This window comes from Andrographis paniculata, unplaced genomic scaffold, assembly GCF_009805555.1.
Source record: "Andrographis paniculata isolate CXL003 unplaced genomic scaffold, ASM980555v1 Contig100END, whole genome shotgun sequence".
NCBI classification, from domain to species: domain Eukaryota; kingdom Viridiplantae; phylum Streptophyta; class Magnoliopsida; order Lamiales; family Acanthaceae; genus Andrographis; species Andrographis paniculata.
Genome location: NW_026137370.1, coordinates 133,700 through 142,500, shown reverse-complemented (window position 1 = coordinate 142,500; position 8,801 = coordinate 133,700). Strand labels below are relative to the sequence as shown.

The 8,801-nt window shown below is 45.8% G+C and overlaps 1 non-coding gene and 1 pseudogene across 1 annotated transcript; both read right to left on the bottom strand.

Annotated features, from left to right (window-relative positions):
* LOC127256853 (cytochrome c biogenesis CcmF C-terminal-like mitochondrial protein) overlaps positions 1-1,604 on the bottom strand; it is a 1,813-nt pseudogene extending 209 nt beyond the window's left edge.
* A 7,125-nt stretch (positions 1,605-8,729) lies between these two features.
* TRNAG-GCC (transfer RNA glycine (anticodon GCC)) lies at positions 8,730-8,801 on the bottom strand. The gene has a single exon. It is a non-coding gene; the product is annotated as a tRNA-Gly (tRNA).

The following is an 8,801-nucleotide window of genomic DNA, read 5'->3' as shown; positions in this document are numbered from 1 at the left end:
AAATCAGCTGTCGGCTTGTTGGTAAGGTGAGAGCTTCAAGCCCGATTTCTGGTGGCGCATCCCCCCCACAAGCACCCCCCGACAAAGGGGGGACGGGGAAAGCTACAGGCCGAAAAGCTTCGACCCTTCTTCTAAATGGGGGTGCCCGGGGCACCTCATCTTCTCATTTCGTCGTTGCTCATTCCCGTTAGTCCGAAGTTCCTGGCCTTTCCTTCTCCGCGCCCGCTCACGCTTCGCTGACCTATCGCGTGGTACAAAGAAGAAAGTACGAAAGAATAGTAAACGGAGCACACCGCAGAAAGATTCTAAATATGGTAAGTCCCCCTTGGATTCGAGAAGAAGGAAATGAAGAACGGGAACGAAACGAAATAGGGCCTTTCTAGCTCTAGTTTCGGATGAGCTTCTCCCAATTATGTCTGGTAATAGAATAGGACGGCTTGCTCTGACCAAGACTCTACTTTTTGCTCCGTCTGTGGAGCGTATGAATTTCCTTGAATGTAGATAGACCAAAAGAGGGAATTCAGGGATAGGAATAGGAATTAGAGTACCATTGGAAAAAGGGGCACCTGTGGGAACATCTCTACTGACGAACCATTTCAATAGTACGGGTGCTGCCGTGCCACGAGGCACGACCATGGAAGTAATTAAAAAGAAAAAGTGTTGTAGTTGGACCATCTGTTCTATCCGTTAGAGTTTTGCTTCTCTAGAGAAGATGAGAGGCTCAAAATGAAAGTGTTCACAACACATACCGAAAGGATACGAATTAAGCCGACCATTAATGACTAGTTCGAACACCAGGAATGGTCTGATCCCTTATCAGAAATCTCTCTCCCAGCAATTGGAGAAATTTTCAGATGCTCTGCCCACTTTAGCCTCAATGACTAAGATAGACTGTGGGGTTGACTTGCAACCGCTGCAAATTGAAGCAAGAGATAGCCCAGCTTATTGCAACAATATAGAAGAGGAGCCTGAAGTCACAGTAAGAAAGATTCTATTGGCAGGACTCCGGTGGCCTACCATTACGACAAATGTGAAGGATTTTTGTCGGGCGTGCGCTGCCTCTGGGCGCTAATGGATCGAACTTGAACTCTTTATGGTATCCGGTTCAATACCAGTTGGATTGCTCAGTTGTATTCCTTTTTCCTTGCTGGTTCCTGCTAATTCCTTGCAGCAGCTCTAAAGTTCATTTTAGATTCCCATTGATTCCCTTCCTGAGTTCGATACGGGACGTATGATTCTATTTGCCAGAGAAGCTGGGCGTGTATAGTTATGATTCTTTCCTTCTTATTGCTTTCCTCGTCCGAACTCAACACTCAAAGAAGGAAGAACGATAACGAATAACTCAACTCGGGGTTTAAATACTCCTTCCTCATAGGTATCATCGACCGACCGGGAACTCATGTTCTCATGGTTAGATACCGGTAAGTTTGAATTTTTCCACTTATGCTTCTAAGGTAGAGTTTCCATACCAAAGTGGTGATGTAGGCGGATTCCTTCGAAAGTATCCCTCCCTACGCTCCTACGCTCCTTCTTTCTCGATCTTTTCACTAGCTTCCGACCTCATAGATGGGAGTTTGAACTTCGGAATAAACTGAAACCGCTTGTTCTTTGATTTGCCGAGTCTTTGTTAAGCTTTAATCAAAGAATACCATACCTCGTTCTGTAGATGAGATTCAAGTTTGAAGAAATACCGGTAAATTGATCGAATTACAGCTCTTCCTCCACTCAACGCGTATTTGACTTTGTTTCAACTCTTCCCGGTAGTGAAGGAGTTAAAGGTGTACATTCCGACCAAAGCTGCTTAGGTCATACTTTCTTGCCTTCCCCTTTACTCCCTTTAAAGCTCTTGACTCTGCTTTTTCTCTCATCCCTTGAAGTCTATGTTTCAACTAGACCATCTACAAGACCCGAGGTAGATTCAGGGTAAGTGTCTGAGGAAGTCTTTGTCTTTTCAGTCGGAGTAGTTGCATTTCCAGCTGCTTGATCGTTCTTAGCTCTGAGTTTTCTTTGGCTCGTCCCTTTGGCTTGTGGGAATGGTCAGCTATCTCTGTCTCTGGTTCGAAGAAGGTCTTCTATCCCGCGTCTTCAGAAGTGGATGTGTTGTTTCTTTCCTCGTTCTTGTTTTGCTCTTCCCTTTGAAAGCCCTCTACGGCTGATCGCTTTCTTTCTTCAGTTTCGTAGAATCTGTAGTTTCCTATTGGATAGGTTTTTTCCCTCAGATTACCTCCAAGTTCTTGGCCTCGGAAGGCCTTATGCTTTGCTTTCCCATTCTAGAATTCTCTATTAATATGTTGCTTGCCCATCGTTGTCTTTACGAGCCTTTTCAAATTGAAAATCGACGTCTAAAGATTCAACTCACTCTACCTAACCAAAGCCTAAGCCCAAGCGCAGACCTAGCGCTATCGAAGCAGCCACTTCATCCCTTGCGTAAACCAGACTAAGTAGTCCATTCCGATGTTCTGCCTCATGCCCACTGCAACTACTCGTAGCAAGTCCTACATCCTCGATGCTTTCCGCGCCGAGGAAGCCCTTGTAGCTAACCGGTTTGCTCAACATAAAGAAAAAAGGCGTGTTGTTTAGTATAGACTAGACCTAGCTGAACCTTTTTTTCTAAAATATTAGGTTGTCTTTGTTCTTTTCGGTCAATCAAACATAGAGTTAGTAAGTCCAACAATCAATCAGAGCTGCCGGGCTCAGCGAATGCAGCCTTCACTCATTCTTGGGCCTTCGGGCCCTTAGGGACGACTCCAGTCAAGCAATACAAAGAATGACATTGACCGGCCAGATATCACGTAGAAAAGACAGATCCGACCCCTCACGGGGAGCCTACTCGAAGGAGTAGTTCGCAGAGCACTATTTCAAGGCTATACGCAAAGGAGCTGGGGGCAGCTATCTGGGCTATTTAAAAGGGAAAGTCTTCTTGCGTGGAAAGGGACAGTGCGGGCTACTATTACTAGTAAGGCTGCAAAGACAGCTATCTTCTCCTTGCTTGCTCCCTGGGGTTGCCCCCAAAAGCACCATTCCCACTAGCTACGAGGAAGAAGAGCTACCTAGTCTCAACCAAAAGAAGTTGTGGACTCAGATATGATGCTCGTACAACTATTTCGATTTCCCTCGGGAAGAGACCCCTTCTTGGCCCGGGTATCCTTTTCCCAGTGGAGCAGGAGTTTCGTTCTTGGCTTCGGATATCATTCCTAGTGCTCTCATCAACTAGGCAGCCAATCAACTCCTAAAGTCCTTTCCTATCCCAGCTGATATTTCCTTTACGCTTTCCGTCCAAATCCCTGAGCTATTGAATGTAGCTCCTTGTTCTTCGTTGTTGGTGTCTTATGTCGGGAAGGGCTAGCTCGAATGCTTTACCGAAGCAATAGGGAATAGGGCGCTAGAGCACGGAAACCTAGAGAATAGCTAGCCGATTCGCCAAAATTCTTGAGATTTGCTTTACAAGCACGTTGCACAATGAGATAGGTCTGAACTCCTCAAAGACCTCCGGGTTATCAACCTTAGGGATCAGCTCAAGGAAAGTGGAGTTGACCCATTTGTTGAGCTCTCTCATGTTGCAATGAAGCCTTACAGATTCAGATGATTTAGAGAAGGGCTTCTGGTTGGTTGAAAAAGAAGCGTCAGCAACCTGAAGAGATCGGAAAAGGCTAGTCAGGGCGGATCAGCATGCCTCATATATACATCACATCGACGATCGCCTGCTCTAAAGAAGCTATATCAATTCACAACATTTGTGCCAACCTCTTTTGTTTTCCCAACCACAGGCGCTCTCTCTATGGCCTCATCCAAGGGATTACTCCCCATTTATCTTCCCCAGCAAACGACTCCTTCACTACACATCTACGGGTAGCTTCAATGTGCCCATGGGCTAAGGTGGAATTAACGATTCAAATAGGAGGAAAAGGGAGGGCAAATAAACTCCATTGCAACCCAACTCAGAAAAAGGAAGGAAAAAGCTCCTGGACCACTAATCGACGGTTTATTTGCAACTCATGATAGGGCCGGTCAAAGCATCGAACTCTTACAGGTCAGTTATCAAATCCACTGACGAGCAAGAGCTCATGAAACTAACAAGTAGTTGATAAGGCGAGAGCAAGCATTATTCATAAAGTCAAGGTATCAGTTCTTTCTTGAATCGAAGAGTCAGTTTAAAGGAATCAACTTGAACAGAAGCTACTTTCCTGTCCCATCCTCTTTCTATATGCTTGAAGTTCAAACTAAACTATCAGAGGAAGGATGAACTTTAGAGCAACTGCTTCAACTCAGTTGTAAAGGAAGACAAGAAACTATCAGAGAAGAGCAAGCAAAAAGACGGGAAATTTGGTCAATTCCTTCATTTAGTATTGATTTCCCCGCTTCCCACCGGGAAGTTGATAAAACCGGCAAAAAAGGAGACTTGATGAAATCAGTAATAGAAGAAGTGCTTTCCGATGACTTTTTTGAAAACCCCCGGAAAATGAAATAAAAGCCAGTCATAGTAATAAAATAGCCTTTTACTCCGGAAAATGCCACCCGCCTTTTGGCTAAAGAATCTCTCATTGAATTCACCAGCTCCGGCTGAATGAAGGGGAGGAAGCAAGTTCTCCTCAAGAATGAACAATTTCATAAAGGAGGGTTGTATCAGAATATTCTACGTCTTCAATCCCTAATCTGGCAAGTCTTTCCAACGGTGTTTACTTCTTTTCATAGTCAATCAGAGTTTTGCTAATGTAGTACATAGCATACTGATGAATCAACCGTGGGTGGAGATCCTAGAACTAATAAGCAAATCAAGATTATTGGTGTATTCGTGGAAAAGATCGATCCTAGCATTGACCCGGCCGGCTTCTCCTTGATGGAGAGATGGCTTGCTTTATGGGCTTGGGGTATGGAGAGGCGATAGAAGCTGTGAGTTTTCCTGACCCTTTGAGTATAGTTGTTAGGGTTCCAAACCCCCACAGCTCTAAGGTGAGAGTTAGTGCTATATGAAGTGGTTGAATTCAAACACTTCTTGAAGGTGGCAATCTAGCTTACATGTTGCATATTGACTCTGTCAGAGTAGAGTAGTCACTAGGAATCTCCACTGCAGCCGCTCAAGCAATGAGACAGTGAAAGAAAGAAATAGAAGGTAGTTAGGAGTCGGAACACCGGCACATTAGAGGATTGGACTTTGGCTTGTTTTCTTAGTCAGAGAGGGCCCATCTATTTTGACTTTATCGTCGTCAACCGATCACTCTCTTTCTCGTAGCGTCTTTCCAATTCAGGACAGACTGCCTCTCCATTCCCGCTACTAACACTAAGTGAAGTCAGACGAGTTAGTAAAAAGACCCCGTGGCTCTTAACGCGAGGAGAAAGCAACTAAACCTCCACAGGTCACTCACCGGATTAGAAGGAGACAGCGGATGGAATTGGACTACCAAACTATTAATATTAAAAGGGCATCTGATTGAGTTGGAAGATCCTGTTCCTTCTAGGACTCCCCCTCGTTGATATTCAAGTTCGAGGTGTGTCGTCTTCGGATTCCTATCTTGATCCATAGCTCAGTTCCGTAAAGACCTGGGTAAACCCTTTGTATTCGAGGCGAGGGAAAGACCACCTTCAAGAAAGACACACCCCTAGTTACTTTGTTTAGTTGCACTAACTCATTTATCTTAGATGATGGTGAACCGGATAGGGATCCATTCAAGCAGTGGAATCCAATCCGGTTTGAAAGAAGAACTGCAGCTCGATTTGAGATGAAATCTGGCAATAACTCTAGGGCAAGTTCTGTACCAGATAAGAGAGTTTGGAGTTTCTCTCGGAGGACCAGCGTAAGCATTGGAAGACAGAATGCATTCGAGCGTTCAACGAGGGGTTGGCGCAAGTTGATCCACAAGGCAAGATTGGTCGTATTCCCGAAAAGGACATCGTAGACGCTTTGTGTGGGGGCATCCGGATCGGGTATTCATAATCTGGAGTAAAAGGATTCGAACCTTTGCATGCCGGTACCAAAAACCGATGCCTTACCACTTGGCTATACTCCATAGGCCTGTTTTGGCCGGTAGGAACGTGGATGGGGGGAAGGGAGAAGGAGGGCTCGAAGAAGGAGCCGTGCAAGGACGCGGGGATATAGCGACGGTTCTCCCTTTAGGACCGACGTAAACAAGCTCGCGACTCTAATAGAAAGAAAGGGTAAGCTCTCTATTTGCTTGCAATGCTATGCCTATCAAAGAAAGTAGGCGAAGGCTTCCTTAGCGGCCAACTACTCGTTACGCTGTTCGACTTCACGACTTAATGTTTCATGGGGCTCCCCGTCCACCGAAAGTCGGTAACCTTCGTCACCGTCGCTCTATTCCAAATCCCGCAACCAACCTTTATTATGATTATGTCTTTCTTTCTTCAGGGCTTGCGGTTCATTACACCAAAAGCTTTCAGTGAACTATTGGAAGCTATCGCGAGAGTACCAAATGCTGACGGTGACGCTAGAATATGAGAATAGAACCCCCGGGAAACGACGTTCCGTTCCCTTTGTAAAGTCAAATAGGCATATAGGCATGTTGATAACTAATTCGAGTTGACATGAAATGGATCACGGAAGAAGACGTATCTGATGAATGAATGATTCAATTCCCTCCCACTCACACGGGTTCTTCTATGTGAGGTGGGGCGTACGTAAGAGCGGAACCTAGATAGAACGCGGAGCGCCGGCCCCGACCGCCGATACAGTGACCATGCTTACCTAGCTCTTGTCTTAGTGAGTCTTCCTCTTTTCTGAGTGTTAAAACGGTAGATTTTGAATTGACCAATGCCGATTCGATCAATAATGGGATTCTTGGCTAGAAGAAAGGTTCTGTGACATTGACGCCCAACTCGGTCGGTTGGCCCGCCTAACAGATGATGAGATTCTCGATCGATTTGATCGAATTTTGCAAACTCTTTCTCACTATTCAGAGATTATTCAATAGGAGCTTGAGATCGACGATCTTCTCGCCTCCCCCGTTTGAGCTCTTGCTCGAATTGGTAGGCTTTCGACTCAATCTAATAGCCTACCTATCGGGCGCCAATAAAAGAGAAAGTTTTCGCATGGACTCATCATCTGATGCAGAACTTATTTCATAACCACCATCCATCACCAATCACATTCCACATCCCACTTCACACTTTTCGATTCCTCGGGTAGCCTCTATTCTAGAATCTAGAAAGGCATTCCAGCTTCAGAGGCAGGTGAGCCGGGTCAGGAAGGAGTTTGACTGCTGGGATGGTCCTATTCGAAGCACTCCACCACGAAAAAGAGTCTTCGGGGCAGTAGTAGAGAGAGGAGTTCCTATCTGTCGGGCGGGCTTTCAAGACAGAGATGCACTACTCCATCTGGAAAGGGCTTTCTCGTGGGGAAGAGAAGAATCCCTTATTCAAAGGTAAAGGTAAGGCCCTAAAAAAGAAGAGAACGGGAGTCCAAAATCAATAGAGAAAACCCCTTCCCGGCTTTTTTGCTTAATAAGGTCTTCTTCTATCTCAAACTCGGATTAGGAAAAGTGCCCTTGAACTACAGATCAATCATAAGAAACAATATCAAAAAAGAAATGGGCCGGCGAGAAAGGAAAAAAAGAAAGGGAGGAGGAGATATTGGATAGTCATTCCACTCCATAGATAGTGCACACAGATTCGTCGTTTCATTTTCACGGGTCAAAAACGCGCTGGTGGGGCTGGGAGAAGGGCTTCTTCCGCTTTACAACCGTCAGAATTGCCGATGAAAAAATGGTGAGAGGAGCGAAGCATTAAAAGAAAAGGAGAGGAGATGAAAGACGGATCAGAAAGATTTGGATGGAATGTCCTACTCCTGCCTGAGCTAGCTTTCCGATCAACCAATCCCCTATTTCAGGGACATCTGTGTTAGGTAGGCCGGGGGATCACTGATTAGTCGAATGAGCCCATCCCTCTGGCCTATCCATTCTTGGCCCGTCGAACCGGTCACGGAGCTCAACACTGAGTGGTTTAGGTTATGGAATTCCATCTCGTCTTGGGGCACTCAAATGTGGTGCGCTCTCTCGATTAGTTCAGGAAAAAGGGAAGCTTTTCGAGGGGCTTATTCATTCTAAATTAGGGCGAGATCTCTGCTCTATGGCGGGAGGTTCATTTCGTAGCAAGAGTGTGTTGGGGAGGCCCGGGAAGCATAAACGTAAAGAAAAGGGGATCGAGCCTCTTGCTCCTATGCTCGCTCCAAGTATTCCGCTCGCTTTCTCTGCTCGTTTCTACGACTCCACTCGCTCCTCTCGCTTTGCTCGAGCGGAATTGCATCCATCCTCTCCTGCTTATTCATTATGAATTAGGGCGAGATCTTCAAACCTATGCCTCTTCTTTCTCGATAGGATTCCCATCATTTTCAGTTTCCGGCGAAGGAGACAAGGGCGAGGCACCGAACATGTTCTATCCTCAACCTCCATCTTTCATTAGTCAAAAAAAATCCGCTTTTCCTATTCACTAGTACACTGCGCGCGGAAACTAGCAGCCTCTTTATTATTATTAGTGAGGGAAAAGGCTAGCGCTAGCTAGCGACTTCTAGTTAGAACCCCTACTTTCTTGGGATATTAGAAGAAGCCTGCTGAAAAACAGAAGCGCGCAACCGCTGAAAAGCCAGCAACGTCGTTAGGAGTAGGTTTTGGCTTGCCCCTTTGTTTTCTTAGTCAGAGAGGGCCTAACCAAGGGGCTGCTTACTGCTCGCCCTATCTCTAAAGGGGCTTATGTCGTTACCACTAAACGACGAAGCCAGGAGCGGAAGGAGGGACTTGAACCCTCAACCTCAGCCTTGGCAAGGCTATGCTCTACCATTAAGCTATTTCCGC